The 20,616-nt window shown below is 49.1% G+C and overlaps 1 protein-coding gene across 6 annotated transcripts in view; it reads right to left on the reverse strand.

The window, feature by feature from the left end:
- CAMKK1 (calcium/calmodulin dependent protein kinase kinase 1) overlaps positions 1-17,078 on the reverse strand; it is a 96,554-nt gene extending 79,476 nt beyond the window's left edge. For 2 of the 6 annotated variants that reach the window (XM_064395014.1, XM_064395017.1), the window contains exons 1-2: positions 16,985-17,056; positions 16,256-16,352 (exon numbers count right to left, since the gene is read on the reverse strand). The gene's annotated coding sequence lies outside the window, so the exon portion shown is untranslated. Of the gene's footprint in view, positions 1-7,491; positions 8,656-14,138; positions 14,275-16,255; positions 16,353-16,984 lie in introns of those variants that run through there. The other 4 variants (XM_064395020.1, XM_064395016.1, XM_064395019.1 and 1 more) reach the window with 4 other exon arrangements.
- Between the last annotated feature and the right edge of the window lie 3,538 nt (positions 17,079-20,616).

The raw sequence follows: 20,616 nt of genomic DNA on the forward strand, positions 1-20,616 counted from the left end.
ACAACCCAGGCTGCTCAAACCTAGCTGGGTCTTGCTTCTTGGGATTTTCAGAAGTGAAAACTCAGGCTGGAGACCCACATTCCTCAACCATATCACAATCCCACCAGTAGAGAGGTGACAGAACCTCTGGGGCAGGAGGAGCCAGGCTGCCCATGGCAGATTTGCTGTTCATACAACAGTAGGAGAATCCCAAAGTTACACTGCCTGGAAAGAACCTGAGGTTACACACCACGCTTTGGGAAACCCCTGCTGTTAATTGTCCTGATGGCTGTCACTCCTGCTGTCCCCAGGGAACAAGCCCTGCTCACCTGGCTCTGCCAGGTGCATCCCAGAGCCCTGGAGGGGCTGGGGGGGACTCCCTGCAGGGATTCCCCAAAAGCTCCAGCATTTTGCTGTGACTGCCCAGGGGCACAGGGCCAGCTCAAACTCTGTCCCCAGAACTGGCACATGGTCAGCAGAGCCCAGGTGGCAATGCTGGCACACATCTGTACCCCACTTGCTGCTGGGCTGATCTGCCCCTCTTGGGGAGCAGGCCCACAAGGTCTGGCACAAACAAATGCTACGTGGTTTTGAATTCAAAAAAAGCAAACAGCAAATCTCTACAGGCCTCATCTTGCTGCTCCCAGAGCTACGCTCCCTCCTCCAAGCACACACAGGCATGTAAAGGTATTTTACACACAGGGGCTGGGGAGTTCCAGGGACACACAGCTCTGGAAAAGCCCCCAGACCCAGGGGGGAGCACCTATGGGAGCACTGATGTGATGCTCCCACTGCTCTTTCAAAGTTTAAGAACAAATCCCTGATGGCAGAGGAGAACTGGCAGCATCACTCAGCTATGAGGTGTCAGAGATATTTCAGGCAGCCATTCCTGAAATATATTCTCATGCAGAAACCCAGAAAAAGTCACCTCCTCACTCCCCCAGCTGCCTCTCTTTGCATTACTGCTAACATGGATGTGACTCACTAGAGCTGGGTTTATATTAAACTCCTGAAACAGATTGTTTGGCTGTTATGTAAATCCAGTAAATGTTAAAACACCAGAATAAATCAGTCAGGCAGTTATCACTGCCAGCTCTCCAGAGACATCCAAGGGACTGATTTTTTTTTAAAAGGTAGAGGTGGTAAGAGATGAGGGGGAAACAATAACAACAACAATAATAGCAATAACAACAACAACAACAATAATAACAACAATAATATCATCACCACAGCCAATAATGATGATGATGATGATGATAATAATAATAATAATAGTATCACCACAGCCTTTCAGCACTTTCCAGGGAGAGCTGTGCCAGTGGCTGCGGTGCCCCCACCACTGCTGACACCAGTGTCCTGCCCAGCCATATGCAGGCAAATGCCCCAACTTCTGCTGTGCACAGCTTATGCAGCATCACCTGCACACAGGACACAAACTCTGTGGCAGCAGAAGTGCTTTCTTACCACGCTGAAACAGCAATGTGACCTCAGGGGAGGTCAGTATGTATGACAGCACTGATGCTGGGGTCAGGACTTCAGCATAGCATGCTTTAAAATAAAATAAGCCCCAAACAAGGCATGAACATTGCTCTTCCCATCCTGTCACTGGGAAGGAGGTTCTTCTTTAGAAGCTGCCTCTCTCCCATGGTGCAGAGGGCATTTGCCACTCAGAGAACGGCCTCCTGCTCACAGTGACACCAGCAAGCCAGCACAGGAACAGATTTTAAAATTTGCAAACACAACTGTTTTTACCCGAAACCTGACTCCAGGTTTATAAACAGTCTATGGGCCAAAGGATTAGTCAGAAAAATTATCTGGCAAATAATCTGCAAGAATAAGCAAAACCAGAGCATATCACCATCTGCTCATGGGTAACTCCTAAGGCAGAAATGAGGAGCCTTCAAATTAAAGACTTCACTTTGTATGTGATCATTGATAACCAGGCCATTGCACTCAAAATGCTCCCATAGCTACATTAGCAACAACAAAAGGAAGCAGGCAAAAATTAGGACCCCAATCTTAGTTGCATGTTGGCTGAGCTGCCACTTGCATGGGCTACACAGCTCAGAGCAAGCCCCTGCTCAGCTTCAAAAGCAGCTGGAGCCTGTGGGCCTCCACAAATGAGAGCCCCTCTGGGATTTCCACACCACTGGGCACATCTGGACAGGTACATCTGGGCAGGAGACAGTGAGCACAAGTCCCATTTCCAGCTGCCCTGGAGATGAGACTGCAGAGCACTGAAATGAAGAGATCTCCAAGCTGTGTGTAATTAAACATAGTCTGGGAAAGTCTCTGCTTTTGTTAAACACTGCCTCAAAAGAAAAGGGCTGAGTAATCCACCAATGGGGAAAAACACACTCTTCAGCTACAAGGTGTTATTATTATAGGCTTAATATCAAAATGGCTTGTTCAGCTTATTAGGCTAGAGCAAACACTCCCAGCCTTGGCAAGACTGATATTACAGCTCTGTATTTCACACTTACATAAGCACTGCAGGTTTGCATGGAGAGGAGTCTCCTGTCTGGAGAGGGAAGGCATTGATTTGCACCAGGTTTCCATGGCCCAGTAAAACTGGGAGTTTGTCTGTTTTTAAAAGGTAGAGGAGTTTGTCTGTACTGGGCACCAGCAGGAGTGGTGCAGGAAGACCAGTGAAACCAGTGCTGGGAACTGATCTCTGTGACTGGGGCCAGCAGCAGCACGGGTGGGTGGCTGCAGCAGCAGGGCACAGCACAGGCCATCAGGGAAACACTCCACAGCACACTAAGGACACTGACCTCACACCTGAGTAACCCTGGGCTCCTCCTTCTGCAGAACAGAATGATCACTGACATGCAGGGAAAAGGTTTAGGAGCAGAGGGTTGAGCAGAGCTTAAGTTAGTGCTGCTGAGCCTGTGTGACATTCACATTCTCTGAACAGAGAGAGACATAATTCTCTCTCCCAGGATTTTTCCTGGGAAGGCAGTGAGAAGCACAGAGAGAAGAAGAGAAAACAATTCTTATCCCTATTCACTGCTCCCGTTGTTTTGCACCTGTGAAATGTGTTATGGAGATTGTTTACCCAAAGTGATTTGTCACTTTGATTCTGCTGAGGAATGTTTTGTTTCCTTGGCCAGTTGGGTCAAAGCTGTGTCCTGGCTGTCTCAGTCAGGGGTTTCTCTATAGTATAGTATAGTTATAATATAGTATTAGCGTAATATAGTATAGTTTTAATAAAGGAATTGTTCAGCCTTCTGAATCCCAGAGTCAGAGCACATTATTCCCTGCTTCCACCATAAACCTGCCCTTGGGGACAGCCCACACCAGCAGCCAGGGGTTGGTGATGCATTGCTGCCTCCACACCCACTCACCTGCCTGCAGGTCCAGCCAGCCTCAGGCTGACCCCCCATCTCAAACACCCAAGTTGTTGCAAATAAAAATTTTAAGTATCTGAGACTTTCAAGACACCATGACATGTAAAGCTCTTTTTTGAGTATTTGGTGCAGTACAAGCTTTCACTTCTCAAGTTGAAAAACAAACCCTTTCTCTGTCTTTTATTTGTTAATTAAATGTGTTCATTGTATTCAGATCTCATTTTTTTGTGCATAATGTTTTGCCCATCTGTTTGATTAAAAAAAACCCAACCACCCAGCTTCATTAAGCTAATTGGATGCATTCAGCCTTTGGTTAATATTCTGAAGTAGTTTACAATTATTCTCCCCAGTTATTAAATCTCCTCTGAGGATCTTACTTTCTGTACTAGACTCTTTATTAGCCAGCACTCGAGCTGGACTGCATTTGTCCACTCCTTACCCACATGCAAACATCTCACCAACTCCTTTAATGGTTTGTGATCTGAGACATGGAGATACATTTGTGCTTAACCTGACACTCTTCAGCTCACCCTGACCTTAGACCATAGCATCTTCCTCCCTCAGCAAGAGGGCTCAACACTGCAGGAGAACAATGAAGTATTAAAGAGAGAAATACAAATTCTGTGTCCTGTGGAAGCTCCCAGGTGAAATTTTAAAGGGAAAAACAGTCTCAGAAAGGCTCAGGATGGCAGTCCAAGGTGGACCATCCTAGAGGATGAAGAGTGACACCAGCTCTATCAGTGTAGCAATGGCTTGGCCCTGTGGCATCATGTGAGTGAGCCAAGTGAGCCTTGCTGGCAGTGCAGTGAAGGGTTCTAAGCTCTCTTAGGGTTCAGGTTTCTACAAAATTTGTGGTCAGGCAACCTCCCTGCATCCTGGACCCCCAAGGTGTCCCCAAGCTCTCTGCTCCACCACAGAGAACCTGCAGTAGCTCTGAGGCTTGCTGTTTACACACCCCACCATCACTGTCCATTGCTCCTCCAAATAACCCAAATTTTGGCCAGCAGTGCTCTCCCAGCAGCCCAGTCCTCAATCAGAGCAGTCCCTGATGACCCTCAGAAGTGGCCACAGGACCAAGGATTCTCCAGGACTGAAAGTGAGAGAAGCAGCATAAGCCACCTTGTCCTGGTATGAGCAGAAGTAATGATTGGAGCCCCCCACTTTCCCCTCACCATAACATTTTCCCCCTCTACCTGGACATCTATTTCCTTGAAAACTTATAACAAATCCTTGCAGCCCTGATCACTGCAAGACACTTGAGTCCAGGAGGACAAAGGCTCCAGAAGCTGCTGGATTGCAGAGTGAGAGACAGGACTGACAGACAAGGATGCACAGCTTGAGCTTCACACAGGGTCTCATTTCAGAAGGAAAACAGATTAAATAAATTAATTTTTTTACAGAAAGCTCTGATTTACATGGTTCCAGCCCAACCCAGGTCTAACTCACACCAAGACCTTCCATGCTGAGAGGGAGCTGCAAGAGATGAAACTTTCCCCACGCATGCATTATGGAACTGTGACTGCTGTTCCTTCCTGAACCAGCACCAAGTCTGAGATGTAGGTCAAGAGCTTCTAGAAAACAAGCCAGCAGATCATTTATAGGAAAAGCCACACTGAGTCAAGCCATGAATCCACCCTGCCCTGATTTCTATCTCTAACAGTGGCCAGCAGTGGATGTTGGGAGGAGTGCTGCTGCAGAAACTAAGAGCTTAAAAATAGTCATGATAATGAGGAAAAGTTTAGAGTTTGGCCTTCTGACAGCACCTCCTGGCTTCAAGCAGTCACTCAGGGAGCCCTGACAGAACATCTCTGCATTTGTCCACAACCCATCCGAAGCTGTTCTCTCAGTCTCCACAGCACTGTAGGCAATTGAGCTCTGCAGCACGACAAGCACTGCTCAGGAAGCACAATTTGTGCCACACCTGCCAGACAAACGGAGCTCAGGCATCCCAACACCAATTCCACAGGGTGTCAGAGAGGATAAACCACCCCCATGAGCACAGCCCAGGGCCAGCAGGAAGCCAGCACTCTGTACAGTGCTACAGGGCCAGCTTAGAAAATGACCTCTCCTGTCTGCTTCTGCAACCCCAGCCCACAAATACAAACCTCTATTGTTTGTATTTAAAGAAAACAGCCAGTTTTCATTCTCTTGTTATAAAAGATGGTTACACTTGCAAGAAATTGCTTGCTAGTAATTTAAGGGATGAAAAAAGAAATTTAGAGGTTGAGGCAGCTGTGATTTGACACGGGCTGACCTGGCACCTGAGGAGAACCTTAATGACATTTCCTTCCAGCCAGCCTGTTCTCCTTGGTTCACACTGTAATTAGCTTTCCCTTTCTGACATCCAGGCAGAAAGCCTAGACCACACTTGAAAATTTGGCCACATTATTACAACTTTTCAATAGCCTGGCAACAGCATCAATTAATGGAGAGCTCACTGCCCTACTGTGCTTAATGCTTTAAGCAAGGCAAGCTTTGCCTCAAAGAGCTTAGAATCAAAGCAGGCTTTAAAAATAGAGCTTAAATGTTGTAGTTTAACTTGGCAGGCAGGTAAACACCACACAGCTGCTTGCTCACAGATCCCTCTCCAGGAATGGGAGAAAGAACTGAGGGGAAAAAAAAAAAGTAAAATTTGTGAGGTGAGATAAAAAGAGTTTAATAGGATGTAAAAAGAAGAGGAAATAATTAATAACAATTTAATTAGAATATAGAAAACAGGTGATGCACAATGCAATTGGTCACACCTGCAGACCTGTCAGGCAGCTCTCCCTCCAGTGGATACACTGCAGGAGAAGTGGGATGGTCCCCAGCTTTTATGAAATCTTATTTAGCTAGAGTGAACAGCCCTGCAGCTCTCCAGAGAGGGGAAGGATGAGGGATCAAGCTTCATTCCCAACAAGCTCTGCCTCCCTTCCTGAACACGTGGCCTTCCCCTAGGGACACAGTCAAAATGAAAGGGGAAGCACCAAGAGCTGGGTCTGAGGTCCTGGGAAACATAAAACAAGCTGCTCTTCTGCATCTCCCATCATCAGCAACATTTCTTTAATGTAGTCTTCAAGGGAAATTACAATTGCCAAGGACTAACTCTCACACTGTTCCCAAGTGCCACCAGGGAGTAGGTGAGTTCTGCTGCACGTGGTCTGAGCTATGCCTGAATCAAAAAATAAGCAGGGCTGGAAAATTAATGTTGTTAGCCAAACTTGGGAGCAGTGCTGGCTCTCAGCCAGGGCTTGCTCCAGATGTGCTCCATGTCCTGCATCCTGGGCTTTGGCTGCTTACTCCTCACACACATCCCCAGCAGGGACAATGACCTTGTCCATCTGTGAAGGGGTCACAGGTCCCAACAGGAAAAACACAAGGCTGCAGATTTCCAAAGGGACAATCCCAGTGCTTCAATTCCCTGACTTTTTTTAATTTTTTTTTTTTCAGGTTGAATCCATCTCATGCCACAGACCCCAGTAACATTCCTGAATGCCAGCTCAGAGACACAGGTCAGTAGCCATGGGAGGGGATGCCCCATCCCAGAAGGCAGCAGCCTCCCAGGGAAAGCTGTCCCCATTAACCCAAGGAATGCAGTGAGGGGGTGGCTGGTCCCACCTCCCTCCCACAGTGTGATCCAGGTGATCTGTGCCAGAGCTGCTAACAGCAGTAGCAGCCCCACAGCATTATGTGAATTGCAGATTTCCATCCTCCAGTGAAGCCACTAACATCCACAAACCCAAAAAACCTTCAGTGGTTTCTTCTTGGGATCAGCCAATGTACCAGACAGCCCAGAGCCAGAAGGATGCACTTGCCTATGAGACCTGCAGCAGAACACAAATGCACCACAGAAGGGACATCTACCCTGAAATTTGCTCCTCTCACTCCCAAGCTTCCTTGTTTTCCTTAAGATTATGCCTGCAGCTAAATGAACACATTACAGTAGAAATTTTGCTCTTAATTTGTCCCTTGGGTGTTTTGCTGACCCTACCAAGAACTATATTTAAATGTGCAATTTCCTGGCTAGACTCATTTGCAGTCCCTCCCCCCTGGCTGCCTGTGCAAGCCTGGCCCAGAATCCAATTAGCTACTACCACCCTTTAAATCAAAGGAATTACACTCAAACAAGAAAAATAAAATTAAAGATTTTAATTACATCGTTATTATATGTCCAAATACTTACAATTCCCATGCTTTCTGGGAGGTGGTCTCCAAAGGCTAGAAAATGACAAGTTTCCAAAGCAGACAAAATTGTAGCCAGAACAAATAATTTGACAGGAGACTCTGCCCAGCCCAATCAGCAGAGCATGTTTGGTTTGACACACTGCAGAGCTGGACGTGGGACCACTGGCACCATGGAAGGAGCAGCTGCTTCCCAGCACCTGTGAGAGGTGTGGGGAACCCAAAGGCTTCCAGCTTCTCACATGAAGGAGCAGCTGCATTCCATCTGGTATTAATGCAGGAATCTGCTTTCATCAGCATCAGCACCACCCTCCCCAGTGCCTAGGAGGTGTTCCCATTGCAGCTTCCAAAGGGAAGGAACTGCTTTGCTTCTGGGAGCTGGCTGCTTCTCTTGGTGCTTGACCAGCTCCAGCTGGTGCCAGCGCCATCCAGCAGAGTTCCCAGCTGTGCACAGAGCAAGGCAGGGAGGATGTGGGTTCCCAGGGGCCATCAGAGGGGTGTTTTATTCCTTCCCCTGTCACATCCTTTAAGGCTCCAGATTCTGCAGGTCAGTTCCCAACTGTGTGATGCTGTGCTGTTCAGATTTCACAGTGACCTCAGGGGACCTTCAGAGTCCCTTCTGGACAGGTTTTCCCACCCCCTCCAGCTCAGCAGTCTGTGCTCCAGCTCTTGGCTTCCTGCCTGTCTCCAGGAGCTCCAGCAGATCCCCCCAAATCCTGTGCTCTGGTGAATCTCTCCAGCCAAGGGATGGGGCAGGGCAGGGCAGCAAGAGCCAGGCACTGCTAGGTTGGAAAACATCAAGAGAGCTGATTGTGTTTGGCTCAGACTTCCCAACTACCAGCACTGCTCAGCCTGGGAGATGCCAGTGCCACAGAGAGGTTCAGAGGAGGTCAAAGACTTTGGAATAGCCAAGCTGCTCCTGGAAATAGTGTTTCTCAATGTCACCAAACAAGGAGTGGCTGGGATGACTTTGCTTCAAGGTATCAGCTGTCAGGTCCAAACAAGCTTCAGCTCAGTCCATCCCAAAGAGTGCAGCCACCTGCTCCAGGAAAGCACAGGGGCTTCTGCCAGGCCCCTCAGGAGCCACACCTGCCACCAACCCAGCTTCCTGCAGCACTGAACAACTCCTTTTGGGACACCTCAGCCTCCTGGGCACGCAGCAGGAAGGGCTCAGTGTGAGGCACAGGCTCCCTGCCAAGAGAGCAGAACAACAACTGCAGAGGCACTGGGTGATCCACGGGGGATGACACTGGAAGGGACAGCTCCAGAGCCTCCAGTCAGTACATGTGCATGGTGGGACAGGGATTGCTACAGGAGGGAGCACTGCCACAATAAATGTATTCAAACACAACGATGCCCTTCCTTTTGAGGGGAACAGATAGACCAGGACATGGACAGGGCTGTCAGACACTTCTGCAGAAAGCCATCAGCCAGGAAAACCAAATTCCCCAGGAGATGAGCAACTCTGAGCCATCTTCCCCTTCTTTTGCAGGCAGCTACACTGACAACTTGCAAAAATACTCTGCAGAGCTCCCTAACCAGTTTGATGGTGAAATGTCAGCACATTTCTAGGTTAATAAAAGCTGGGGCATGGGAGGAGAGAGGAAAGGAAGGAGATTGATTGTCTTAGACAAAGAGATTGGAATGGATTTCACAGCAGGAGAAGGTTTCAGGGCAAGGAAAAATTTATTCATACCTAAAGAGCATGGAATATTAAAGGCTCCGGGTTTCATTTCCTCCACAAGGCCTTAGTGGAATGAGACTCTCAGCACTTTGCAGTAACCACAAAACATCCTCAATGAATCCAGGTGGTTTTACCCAGCTCACAGCAAAACCTCAAAAATACCTTGGCCCTGCAGCCGTGGCATCAGCAGCAGGCTGGAGCACCCGGGCATGGAGCAAGCAAGGGAGAGCAGGGAGAGCCAGGGACCCCCCTGGGGATGAGGGGAGGGGGCTTCCCCTGGGATTCTGGGCAGGCACTGAACCAAAGGCAGCCCAGCAACACGCTGCTTCTGGAGTCAAACAGAAAACATCTCTTTAGGTAACACAGAATGCTCTGTGCATCCCCAGAGCAAACGGCAGTGCCATTTTTGGACTCAGATCTGTGGCACTTCAGACAGCGTTATCACCTGGGCCTGATGCTGCACAGAGAAAATGCTGTCCCTGCTGTGAAGTTTATGCTCTTAACACAATAAGCAGTGAGGCAAGCAGGCAGATGTTTGGATGAGCACAAGGAAAGCTGTATTGGTTTTGCTCTTTCATTCCTTTAGTGGATGAGAGGATGTGCCACAGAAGAATCAGTTTCCACAGGTGGGACAATCTCATATTGTCCTCTTGCATCTCTGATAATCATTCTGCATGGAAGACAGATCCAGTGGCATTCAGGTGGAGTACAGACACTTTTCAGCTCCTTGGAAACAGCAAATTCTGAAAATTAACCAAAAATACTGGTTCCATTCTGCATTCAGTCTTAAATCAATCTATCTGGCATTAAGGAATGGACTCCCAGCAATTGCTATGAATAAAGCATGCCTTTTCACCATTCTTCAAGGCAAATTACAAGCAGTGCTCACATCAAACTGCATGAGAAAGGACACAGCACCCTGGAAGAGATGCCTGATCTCTCTAACCTGGGAGTGCACATCAATAACACAGCTGAGAACACTGAAATTCATGCCCACTACTACCATAGGACGAGCTGAGCCAGAGGATGTTGTTCTCACTGCTATAACAAATCTCACCCTGCTCATACCCCATACCCCAGCCCTGAGGGTACACACTCCTGCTCCCCCTGCACTCAGCAAGGACTGGCCTAACAACCTGCACTTGGAGATCTTTCACTTTCCCAGCCCCATCTTTCAGCCTGGGGATGAGGTGCTGACACAGAAGGGCTCCAAGACTCATCTCAGGTCTGTTTTACACTCTGCCTGCTGGCCTCAGATAGCATTAACCTTTGTCAGCCAAGCTGCCTGACAGCCACAGAAAGCTCAACCCAGATTTCAGCATCAAAGCACCTCATCAGTGAGAGGTCAGCAGATGACTTTCCTCCTCATACTGCCACTTGAAGCAGGCACACCATTAGCAAGCAGACCCAAACCCTTGGTTCCAGCACAAATAATATCCCAAAGCAGCACTACCCAGACAGCATCTCCAAAATCAGGTATTAGGAAGTGTCAAAATTAAGATTTGACTGATTTAAGTGGTTGGCTTCCACATGTGTACTGTAATAATTTGTCATAGGAACACTGCCCCAAGTCCTCCTGCCTTGATTTCTTTGGCTTAGGGTTAGCACCTTTATACATCACCAGTATCCAAACCCAGTTCTCTCTCTTTCCCTCCCAGTTTTCCACACTGAGCTGTAAGCACTGGCAAAAGACAGGGAGGAAGCTCTGAAGCAACAGAACACACTTCTCCAAGGCAGCACTCAACTAACTGAGAGGCAAATTCATCCTTTTTACTTCATGCTACCATCAGTCACTGCTCACACACTGCAGGAAGGATGGGAAGGATGCCTCCTTCCCAGTGGAGCTGTGGTTCCTGCTCAGATCACATCCTTGCCAGGCTCCAAATGAGGAGGCAGCTCACACATCGTTCAGCTCCTTGCCACAGTCCAGACGCCACGGGCAGGGCTGGAATGAGGGAGAGGGAGGGTCTGGTAGCAGATACCCAGCATGAAGCAACAGCTATACACCCTCTTCTAGGCAGGGGTCCCTTTGAGCATCCCAAATTCCCTCTGAGGGACCACATTAGAGCAGCAGAGCAGACAAAGGCCACCAGCAGCATCCAGCACACGAGGAGGGGCAGGGGCAGGAGAAAAGCTCTGGCAATGCCTGCATGCTGCCAGTACCATGGTGAGTAAGCACAAAGGCAGGAGGTAGTTGAGAGTAACTTTGACAGGGCTGGATTCAACATCAGGACAGCAGGGGAGCTGTGATAATTAGAGGCAGCCTCAGGTAGGTACACACATGCACACACTACTCTGCAAAGCTGTGCTGGCTCTTTTTTTTTGCTACTGCTGCCCAAGTCTTTCAGCTTTATCTACTGCAGATGTGACAGCCTCCAACTCTGGGTTTCAGAGGGCTGTGCCCATGTTATTTGTATACAGCAAATCCATCCTCAGCACCTCTTTTGGGGGTTTAGGACTCACTTCTGTTCTGTAGAATGGAAATCTGAACTAGTGCTGGGAGTGGGAGAGGGAAGAGGAGACAGGCACCCACGACACAGTCTCATGACAGCAAAATAGTCTTGGAGTTAGTAAATACACCCTGCAGAAGCAAAGCAAAACCACGACAAACTATGGAGTGGGTGGTCTGGGCTCTGCTGCACTCACAAGACTGCAAGACAGAATATTGACCAATCTCTGCAGCAGAGGCACAGCTGAGGAGCAGCAGGAGGAGAGCAGCAGCACCTGACTGGGAGCAGGGCTCCAGCACAGCACTGCACTGCCACACAGGCACCACAGCCCAGGTCAGCAGGGTAGGATGATCTCACATCCCTTGGGACCACTGATTCACACTCATCTCCATCCCAAACAGTCACAAATACAACACTAACACATCCTCAGAAAGAGTTATTTAGCCTGGGTTTCCCCAGCACTCAATGCTCTGTCCTCACAAGGTCACAAAATCACAGTGTCACTTGGCTGAGAAAAACAATCAGCACACCCCAGAAATATTCATGGGATGTTGCACAGGAGCTGCAGGCTTCAGGGATCTGCTCTCTTCCACCTTGGCACAGAGCTCTGTGCTCAACAGGCCCCTCTGCTGTGCAGCAAGGACTCCCACCAACACCCCAGCTCTAAAAAGGACAGTCCTCCCTTACAGTGCTGTGAGTGAGTGCAAACCACTGGAGACAGGGAACTGCAGAAGGCAGCAAAAAAAGTGAGGCCAAGAATTTGGCTGCACTGCCTTCAGGGAAGCAGTTGCCACTGGGCACCAGGACCAGCAGAAAGGAAAGCTGGACCTGCATGGCTTTTCTGCTTGTCCAAGGCTACAGAGACTACAGCCCAGGAACAGGAGAAAGGAGAAGCATGTCTGCATCTCAGAAAGACACATATTCAAGTGCTGCTCCAGCACATCACAGCCTTGCTGTTTACACTCACACCAGAATAATTAGAGCAGTCACTATTAAATAGCTAACAACATCACCATCAATTCTCTGAACAGTACTGAAGAATTCATCGCAACATTCCACAGCCACCACTCTGCAGAAACACAGAAATCACCCCAGACACAAGCAGCCTAAATTCATCCCACAGAAATTCTAGCAAAAAAGAACTACAACTATTTCAGCAGTACTCACCCAAAAGTAACCAGGGCAGCAACCCAAAAGAAACAAGTCCTCAAGAAACCACACCTTATGCACAAAGCATGACTCAGCTCACTGAGTGCCATCACGAAATAAAACACAAGGGTTTATACTTGGCCAGGTTCACTCCCTAAACCAGCAGCTTTGTGGGATATGAAGCTCCCAGCTGCAATGGGACAGCCCTGCCTTTCAGTTGCCAGCCTCAGCCCACAGAGAAGCTGTGTCCTCAAGAGGGTTTGGGCTTTAAGGAGAACCTCCCCATCCAGGGACACCAGCACCTGAAAACAACAAAACTTCTCCAGTGTCAGGGACTTGACAATTTCTCCAGTGCCAGGCACTTGACATAAGACATTTGTACTTCTCCCTCTGTTTATATCCATATCACTTGTGCCAAAACTATAAAATAAAGTGAATATCTAATATATAAAATAGGAATGAATATATAAAATATGTAATAAAACTGAAGAGTGCAATGAAACATGAAAATCTTTCCAAAAACTTAAACCAGTAGAAGTGACCAACAAATCCAGGCTGCAAATTCCTAAGCAAGTTAGAACTGCAAGTTCTGCAGTCCTTGACTGCACCTCAGCATCAATGACACAGTCTATAAAATCTTTTTTTGTGATTAAGAACTCAATCTGTAAAGTCATCACCTGTGGCCAAATACACAAGCCTGAGAACCACCCCTGTTTCTGAAGGGCTGGAACACATCTACTCACACCTCAGCCACCACCACAAATCAACAGCCACCCTCCCACTCATGGATGAAAATCACTGTGGCTCCTTCCCACCACACCATCTTTTAGATGAGTATCCCTCTCCAGTTTATCAGTTATTAGGATCTGTTCTCTTTAGAAGGCTTCAGACACTTTTTTCCAACCATGCTAAGCTTAACCACTGTCTCAATTAAAACAACATGCTTGACCACGTGGCATTTTTTGTATTATCCACTTACCAGCTGTACCTGACACTTTATTCATCACAAATATCCCTAACCAACCTTCAGACCTGCCTTGATGACTGCATTAAGTCAACAATTGCTTTGCACACTTCAGTCATTCCCACAGCCAGCCACACACATTCCTTTTTCAACCACGTAATTTTGGTGACTGGGTCACCTTCCTCTGTGCTGGATGTTTGCTTCTTAAAGCAAGTGACATCCCGTGCCCCTTAAAAAATGGAAAAAAATATTGAAAATCAGGGAAGCAACCATGAAGACAAAGACATAAGAGGAAGAATTTTCACAAGGGTTACTGAATACCTGGTTGTCCTCAGAGGGGTCGGCTTTGCTACAGTTCAAGACACTAGCTAAGAACATTTTATCTCACACCAACTCTGTACCTGGCTTTTAGGCTGACAGCTCAGGCCTTGCTTTCATCCCAGAGATGAAGGGGTAACTTGCTTCCTTGCTCTTTCTCAGCAAAGGGATGGCTCAGCTGCAGCAGTGGCAGGGCTGAGTAGCAGAAAGCATCTGCCAGAGGCTGTGCAGGAGAAGTCTTCCCCCACGCCAAGTTAGAGGTAAAAACCCACCCAAAAATCCTGCTTCCCCATCCTCCTTCCCACTCAGGAGAGCTCCTGCTATGGGCTGATGCTGCCCAAAGCTGGGCTCTGCTGCTGACTCCACACAAACCATTTCACCTGCTTGTGTTGCTTCACTCAGCATCCCACAGGGCCCTGGAACCGAGGGAGATCTGTCACACAGGCAGAACCTGCCTCCCCCTACACCCAGCACTTGTCAAGGCTTTGAGCAGCTGAACAGACCCATCCACCTGTGCTTTAGGGCACCAAAGGGTATCCTCTGTCCAGGCATCTCCCCAAGGCAGACTAATTGCATATATTGATTTCACATCCTACCAAACTGCCTTCCACAGCTCCAGCAGTGACAAAATCCTCACACTGAGCTCTTCACCAACACACAGCCCTTCTCCACTGGCTTGGTGTGCCTGGATTTATCCTCTCTGCCCCTCAGCCAGGCAGATACCTCCTCTGGAAACCAAAGTCAACCTGCTAGAAGCCATGCAGCACCCTCAGCCTTTTCCTGAAGCCTCTTATAAAAGAAATTTCTCCATCCCCTGTCCCTAGGTAGCAACGACCCTATAAAGGCTCTTCTAAGGTCAGCATTGACATTGAAGAGAAGATTTGGCTTTCAGACAGAACTGTTCTTTCCATAGTTCATCAGTGGTACAAATACAGGGTTAAAACATCCTTCAGCAACTTCAGGGAACAAATATCAGCAAAAAGAGATGCTCCACTCTGCAAGCAGAGCCTTGGCTGAAGCACAGTGACACAGCACAGTGCCACCTCTTCACACCCAGCCAAGGTCTAAAACACAGAAATTTTTGTCGTGACCACTGCCTAAATAGTGCTTCTTGCTCCAGCAAAGAGAGCACTGTGACACCATCCTTCCAGACATCCCCTCTGCTGCAGGCTGAGCACATCCCTACTGCAGCCACCCCACAAGAGCCCAACAGGGGGAGGGAAATCCCACAACCCCTTCCCAGCAAAAGAAAAGCTGGGCCTCGAAAGTCTAGCTAGCGCAAGGACAATTAACTGTATCAGGCAAAGCTAGTTAGGGTTTAATGAACACATTAATTAGAGAGCACAGAGCAGCACAGCACAGGTTTGAAAGCCATGGCAGAAGTACAGCACCTTCTGGCTGTGCAGAGTGAAGGGGAAACTCTGAGGCAGTGCCAGGACAGGCGAGGTCCCCTGGCAGCTTCACTCCAGAAGCACCTGGATGGGCTGCTCTGCCCACCTCTTAACCAGGAGCTGTCCTGGCAGCACTCACACATACCCCACTCCAACCCACAAGAGCCATCCCAAACTCTTGGAGAAACAGCTGGAGACAGCTCCAGACAGAAGGAACCTCACACCAGCGAACACAGCTTCCCTGAAGGAAGGAAATCTGTCGGGACCCAGTGGCCTGGCACCCACTGTGACTTAAAGCCCAGCCTCCAGACCATATCAACCCATGACATGCCTGAACTCCTTGCTGGAATGAGAAGAGCCTGGTGCTTATGCTCCTGGTTGCTAAGATCCGACTTTCTCCAGGCAAGAGCCAAGGGAGCAAGCCCAAGAAAGCAAATTTATTGCTCTGCCTGGAGTTTAATCCCATTCACAGCAGACACCCCAGGCCAAGCACAGGGCTCACGCAGCAAACCATGCACAGGACATGCTGCAGCACAGCCCAGCACACTGGCTTTGGTTCTTCTTTTCAAGCAACTGAGATAGCAGCTCTCTGCTCGCCTTATCCTCTTTCGAAAGCAACACTTCAAAGCCATCCCGTGTCAAACTCCAGAACAAACTGAGGCTGCCAGAGATGCCTCACAGGGAGGAAGTTAACACACGATGGGAAGATTAATGTGGAATTGGAACTACTGTAAACAGAAAAGCAACAGCTTCCTATTAAACAAAACCTTCTCCATTAAGTTACACCTACAACAGAACGGTAATTTTACCTTCATAGGAGCAGCTGAAGAAAGCGGTATCATTGCAGGACCAGCAGTTCTCCGTGCTCACAGCACACATGCCATCGGGAGCTGCAGGTTACTGTCCCTGAGAGCCAAGGCAAGCAGAGGGGGAGATAAGCCGCTCTCACGCCAGCCTGGCTGCCAGGTGTGTGCTCCGAGCCACGGCCGGGGCAGGAGAGCTCAGCCCACGGCACCCACCCACGAGAAATCCCAAACTCCAGGAGCTCCGGCTGATCCCAAGGGCAGCAAGGAGCCTTAGGAAGCCGTGACAAACCTGCACGGAGCTCTCCGCACTTCTTACCTCCTTCTCTGCCCCCTCGAGAAAAGGGCGAGAGAAGGCTGGCACTGCCCGAACCGCTCAAACCCCAGCTTTCGGAAGGGTTTTATTTTTCCCCATTTATTTTTGAGCTGGGTGAAACCATCACCTCCGGGGCTGCAGCTGCCGGGCGCATCCCCGGCCGCGCCGCGGCGGCGGCTCCCGCAGCTCGGGGGACGCGGCGGCCGCCCGTGCCCGCCCGCGCCGACCGCCGGATCCCACCCGGTGCCCTCCACCGCCGCCGGGACGCTGTCCCCGGGCTGTCCCCGCGGGCTGTCCCCGCCGCGCGGCACTCGCGGCCGGCTGCCGAGGGGCTCGCAGCGCGGGGGTCTCGGTTCGCGGGGGGCTCGGTTCGTGAGGGGCTCGGTTGGCGGGGTCGCCCCGGGGCCGGGGCCGCTCACCTGCGCTCGGCGCTCCCGCCGGGTCCCGCCCGCCCCGCGGCGCCGCCGCCGTTCGCGCCGCCCGCCCCGCCCCGCATTGGCCGCGCGGGGCCGGCGCGCGCCGCGCCCCGCCCCGCCCCGCGCCCGCGCCGCCCATTGGCTGCGGGCGGCCGCGCCTCCCGGGGCGCGCGCGCCTGTGGCCGTGAGGGAGATTGAGGGTGGGGGGGCGAGCGACCAGGAGGCGCTGGGATTTGGGGCAAAAAAGGCAAAAAAAACCCAGAACCCGAACAAACTGAACCCCCCCCTTCTTTTTTTTTTTTTTTCTTTTTTTTTCTTTTTTTTTTTTATTCGGTAGCGTGTGGTGTCCAGCCAGAAGCACATCTGGTTTGCGGACTTTTGGGTGAAAACACGCGGCTTTTTGCTAATCACAGAATCAGTGATGTTGGGAAAGACCTCTGAGGTCGTCGCGTCCAGCCTGTGACAGAACAGAACACTGAGAGCCGCGTCCAGGGAAAATTACTGCCCACCTCCCTGGGCAGCTCGCTCCAATGCCTAATCACCCTCCCTGCGAAGAAATTCTCCCTAAATACTCCATAATATGTACGGTCAGGGACGGTGGCACTGCCGTGGTGGGAGCAGAGGGAGGCAGCGTGAGGCGCCAGCATCCCGCACACGGCTGTCCCCTCACGCAGGCTCTCTGTCTCCAGAGGAGTAACACCCAACCCTAACCACATACACTTGCTCAAGCCCTGCAGCAACTTGCAAGTCTTGCACGCCAACTAATCCCACTGCTGTTCTTCAAGGAATTCCTACAAGCAGATGCCCTCTTTGGTTTGGCTCATATTTTGGCTTTATTTTTCTCTCCCACTCTCTTTTACCTCCTTCACTCGTAGTGGACTGCACCCCTGGGTCGAGGGGTTCCCACTGCACCCAGCAGTGAAGCGTTTGCAGTGGGATTCTTGAAGACGTTGATTTTGTGACAAGTGACTCGTGGCAGGAATCGCTGGGCTCTGCTGTGACTCCAGTCGCAGTCAGGGTCCCCGCCAGGAATCTTGGATTTAGCCAGAGAGCTAAATGGATTAAATCCACATCCTGACTCAACCCACTGCAGACTGCTGCTCCTTCCTGCTGTGACAACAAGCAGATAGAAATGCCTGTGCCTGCTTCCAATGAGTCTCAAATAATCCTCTGCTCTGGAAACAAATTAATTCCTTACCATGGGTTTCATAACTCAAAATAACATAATAATGCATCTTGTGGTTTACTACCAACTTTTTAACATTAAATAAGCTTCCCCTATTGTCACTGTGTTGAGAGAAGTATCAAAATGTAATTAAGAGGCACTATTCATTAAAACAGCAAAGTCATCTTGTAAGCCTGGCAAAGAGCATCATTTTTTTCATTTATTCATTCTGAGGGTATAGTTATTGTAGCCAGCTATAGCCTGCTGCTATTTGCTATGTTCATCCAAGTCTTACTTTTCCTGCAGAAATGTGCTTTGTCACCCCGGCTGGTCACAGGCAGCTGAGCAACTCCCTACAGATGAACAGGTTTATTCAGTGCTAATACCCTCTCACTTCCATCTAAAATATTTGTGCATTCTCTCTGCCAATTTTCAGTCAAAACCACTTGGAATTGAAATGTTATGTGCTTCAAATCTTGACTACTAAAGAGTTGCTACATTCAGTGAAATGATCCCTGTTAGAAAGCTACAAAGGGCTGTGTTTTCAGCTCATCACAGAGAAAACCCAGCAGAGATCTGCCATGAACAGGAAGCACTGGGGCAGTGAAGGGCTCTTGGGGCAGGTGAACAGCACCATGCTAACCAGTGAGAGGATGGCAGAGCCTGCTGCATTTTAGGATAACCAAAACAGGTAGATGTGGCCCTTAGGGACATGGTTTAGTGTCAGTGTTGGGTTTGTGGTTGGACTTGATCTCAGAGATGTTTTCCAACCAAAAAGATTCTGTGATTGTAAAAACACAGCAGAGAGCCCCATCTCCTTGAATGTGTGCTTCCAAAGCTGCTGTTGTCTTCCAGCAGCTCCGGATGTTATCTAATGACAGCAATTAGACATCATCTCAAGGCAGCCAGCAGCCTGAGCTCCTGGGCTGTGTGTTTGTCTTGGGGGACTCTTGGGAAAAGTAAGACAAGCCCATGAGCAAAGGAAAAACCTCCTCCCAGGCCTGAGTGAAAGCCCCAGCAAACTCCTTCTTGGCTGCCTCCACCACCCAGGAATGCACCTTGGCCTGTGGAGGGACTGTGCTCCTGTGGCTCCAGGGATGAGAGATGCTCTGAAAGACCATAACATGTAATCAAAAACACTGACCTGTTTCACAGAGGCTTTCAAGTCTGTCAAGCAGGGCCTTGCTCATGCAGGGCCAACTCAGCAATGAGTGAACCTTTCAGCCTCCTGCTCCTCTTGCCTTAATTACTGCTGAGGAGGTTTTGCAAGGGTTTCAGAAGTCATTTGGACTGATTCATTTGGCTTTGAGATGTTTATGAGATGCTGGCTGTTTAGAAAGTGCTGGTATTTGTCCCCTAAGGATCTGCCTCCTTTAGCACCAGGCAGTTTAAATCACCAGTGATTGATTTAAATCACCAGATGTCTGAAGCACAGTTTAGCACCAGTATCAAGGTTTGAAACTATCAATTCTGGCAAAGACTGCAAGCACTTGATATAATGAAATAACCTGGTTGGCTCAGCTCAGAACATGCTGTTTCTTCCAGAAAACAAAAAAATCCCAAACAAATCATGTACCTCAGCTTCCCTTTTCACCAAACACAAGTGACTACACTGCAGAGCAGTTGTGGCCAGTGGAAAGAAGGTCACAGACAATGTCTCTGTGATGGCTAGACCAAAATGGCTAGAACAATGTTAAAATAAGACTTTAATATTTCTGTTCAATAATAATTGAGTGTGGTTGGTTGTTAACTGATTTTGCATGGGTTTTGGGTGCAAGGACTGGGAATGTGTTTATTTAACCTGTCCTTGAGTTACAGTCATGAGGTGAAGAATTTATATTTCCCCAGGCACGTCACTAGTACATTTAGGTAAAAAAATATTCAAAGCCATCATTTTTTAAGGAAATCTCTTAGTGGTTCCATAAAGCTGAGCAGGATCTGTGCTTGGTACTGGTTGGCAGAGCCCTGTTAACTGGAGCGATCCTGATTCACCCCTGCTGAGGAGCCCATCAGGTGACCAGGCTGTTGCTATATTCAGAACCCATTTGGACTGTTTTGAATTTTATGCTTTCAAAAATAAGGAAATAAAGCAATTAGAAACAAATAACAGAAGGAGAGAGCACTTCACCAAAGACAGCCAAAGATTATAGTGTGGCATAATTAATACAGGGCTGGCAGCAGGGAAAATGGGCTGTAACAACCACACTGCCCCCAGGAGAGAGGCTGCAGCCTGAGCTGCAGATGTCAAGTGCTCAAATGGCCAAGAAGCTCCTCTTGCCACCCAGCACAGTCTGGCCTGAGAATGCCCAGCCATGGTATAGAAGGAAATAAAAGCATCCTTCAGAGCTGGGATGACGTGCATGTTCCTGCCAGTCCTTCACTGTGTGTCAGCCAGAGGATTTATTCAACTGAAAACATGCTCCCACAACAAAAGAGAAAGGGAAATAGTGTAACCAGAAAGGCAGGTGCT

The sequence above is a fragment of the Passer domesticus genome, chromosome 19, assembly GCF_036417665.1.
Source record: "Passer domesticus isolate bPasDom1 chromosome 19, bPasDom1.hap1, whole genome shotgun sequence".
NCBI lineage: Eukaryota > Metazoa > Chordata > Aves > Passeriformes > Passeridae > Passer > Passer domesticus.